Raw genomic sequence first — 3,356 nt, forward strand, 5'->3', positions numbered from 1 at the left:
TCATCCAAAATATCTTAAATTGTGTTCCGAAGACGAACAAAGCTTTTATGGGTTTGGAAAGACATGGGGTAAGTGGTTAATGACAAAATTTTCATTTTGGGGTGGAGTAACCCTTTAATCTGCAGCAGTCAGGTACAGGCATGTGGTACAAGTTGAAGCTCTTAGAAAATTCCCAGATTACAGATGGTAATTATGAGTTTTACAAGGACATGAATTCTTTTTCCAAGTTGGAATCTTGTAATTATGGCAAATACAACATGGGATGAATGTACTTATACATACCTAGTTTACTGTGAAAAGAGCTGGCCTTTGGGTGATGTCAGGCTTGTTTTTGACAACTTTTCTGTGAAGAGCAAACATTAAAGTTACAGTCTTTATTGGGGCATGTGACTTAAGGGTTTACATTTAATTGTGCAGTGTGCCAGTCAATAAAGTGATCCTCCTCAGAACAGGTCTCAGTTAACCCACATGACATACTGCTGATCTGGAGTTTTGCTGTGAGGTGGCATAAGTGTACATTTTAGTGCATAAAGTAATTTAAATGTATGTACATGCCTGAGGTGAACAACGACATTGTTTCGTTCTTGTATAACTTCCATTACTTATACATACCTAGTTTACTGTGAAAAGAGCTGGCCTTTGGGTGATGTCAGGCTTGTTTTTGACAACTTTTCTGTGAAGAGCAAACATTAAAGTTACAGTCTTTGGCCTTGGTTAAATTAGGATATTTAAATAACTTTTATAAAAATGCCTTAAGAACTTTACTGGTGTGCATACTTGAGCACGACAATGGCACTGACATATTTTAAGATGTGTCAGTACAAGATATTTTCAGTTAAGACAGCTTGAACAAGCATTTTAGTCTGAAACTGGCCTGTGAATCCGGGGGATAATGTTTATATAACGTTAGCTGTGCTCTCTTATCACAGTTATGAGGGCCATACTTACACTTCCAAAGCATCTCTTCCATTTCTTCTTCCTTCCAAAACAAGCTAGTCATTAAGAGGGCTCTGAACCTAGATAGAACAGAAGTATATTCATCCGTTTTTGTATTTATACCGTTAATTAATTTAAAAATACTCTTTCAAACAACAGCCATGTCTATTAAACGTGGTTGTTAAATTATTGGACTCACCATATTAGCGCCACCATCGTCTCTCCTCCACTGCAATCGCGGGTGCTGTATGAGTGAAATTAATTTACACTCCTCATAAACAACATCGAGTGACAAAGAAAAAGGAAAAGACGAAAAGAATCTCAGTCGATCTCGCTTGTCCGGGGTTCAAGCGCGGTTTTGTCCGCTGCAGGCGCATGAGAAAACTAGCTAGCTAACGGATGAGGAATGTCCCGTCGTTTAGACAAACAAAAATTTTCGCCGATCACAGTTTCTCGAAGAAATAAAGAGCGAAAAAAGGTAAATGGCGGAAAATAACGTCCATACAACTAACTTATCTAAAACAAAATTTTCCACCTTCTCATCCACAACTCGTTGAATTCACACAGAATTTGTCTTGAAAGACAAATTATTAATTGGATGAAGTACTGCTTGAAAAACTTTTTTCAGTGTATACGTTACTGCCGCGTTACATTGCTGACAGAATGCAGTGTTTTATAATCTAGAGATTGTAAAAAGGATGTAGCACACGCACTGACAAGTCAAGTGCCAGTGGATTAGAGACCTGCTCTATGGCACGTACTCCGTGCAAAAATCAAACGACCGACCGATCGAACGTCAAACCGAACGTCTATCCGAATGTCTTGAGCTTTGAGTGTCTTACACTGTGGATGACCCACACGACGACCTGACGCGACGTCAGCGTCTTTAAATTAGCTGTTTTTTAAACATGTAAAGAGACATGCTGCTGTGTAAAGACTATAAATGGACTTTACAGGCAATACATATAGATATTGTTCACCAAAAAGAACACTCAACCATTTCGTGCATCTTGCAGTAGTTCCATGAATGAGTCTTTAAAGAAAGGTGTTAAAGGCTATTCTAAGTCCTTCTGAGTGATAAACTGAAAAAGCTCCCACCTGTAGGCTATCATGACTTTCTCTGTAGGCTATACCATGACAGAAGAATCTAATGTTTTGCTCTCATTTGTTTAAAAGCGAAAAAAAAATTTTACTTTTAAAGACCAAACATTCTGTACATACAACCAATACTTTTAATTCATGTCTTTGTATTTTTCCATATTATTTAATTCATACATATACCATTTTAATATAATCTTTTACTTTTTTTGTTGTTATTTATCAAACATATTAATTTTATATTTTCTTCTTTATTGTGTTACAGGTTAGAGTTAGAATTTAGATTAGAATGTAAAGAGTTTAAATTTCAAAATCTTCAATGTCATGGGACCATGTTGTCATTAATTGTCCATTGACATTAGTAACAAATTGAGGAAGATGTAGTTAAGTTTATTCAATAAACGCATTGTTAATTTTTTTACCATGATTTTGTCTCCTTCCTTCTGATATTCCCTCTGGCGACTCTTCAGAGAGAGAGAGAGAGAGAGAGAGAGAGAGAGAGAGAGAGAGAGAGAGGTCTAATCTAATAGGCATTTTCACTGTGTGTTCTCATCTTGTAATCATATAATTGAATAGGCATACCTAAAATGGTTCGAGGTTAGAATGCATTATAGGCTAATTGTCACAAATCATTGTGAATATAAATGAACATTTCATCCTAGTCTGTAAGATTGTATATTTTAATATCAGAAACCTACGGTGGCCGAGAGAGCTCAACGCGCTGCAACTTAAGAAAACACATGCAAATTGAAAAAACACCAGCAAATTAAGAAAACATCTTCATCAGTTTGACAACACACGCGCTGCAAATCCTCACAACACATGCAAATGAAGAAACGCTGCAAATCCTCACAACACATGCAAATGAAGAAACGCGCTGCAAATCCTCACAACACATGCAAATGAAGAAACGAGCTGCAAATCCTCACAACACATGCAAATGAAGAAACACGCTGCAAATCCTCACAACACATGCAAATGAAGAAACACGCTGCAAATCCTCACAACACATGCAAATGAAGAAACACTGCAAATCCTCACAACACATGCAAATGAAGAAACACGCTGCAAATCCTCACAACACATGCAAATGAAGAAACGCCGCAAATCCTCACAACACATGCAAATGAAGAAACGCCGCAAATCCTCACAACACATGCAAATGAAGAAACGCAAATCCTCACAACACATGCAAATGAAGAAACGCAAATCCTCACAACACATGCAAATGAAGAAACGCAAATCCTCACAACACATGCAAATGAAGAAACGCGCTGCAAATCCTCACAACACATGCAAATGAAGAAACGAGCTGCAAATCC

This window comes from Sinocyclocheilus grahami, unplaced genomic scaffold, assembly GCF_001515645.1.
Source record: "Sinocyclocheilus grahami isolate Dianchi unplaced genomic scaffold, SAMN03320097.WGS_v1.1 scaffold414.1, whole genome shotgun sequence".
In the NCBI taxonomy this organism is placed as follows: Eukaryota; Metazoa; Chordata; class Actinopteri; order Cypriniformes; family Cyprinidae; genus Sinocyclocheilus; species Sinocyclocheilus grahami.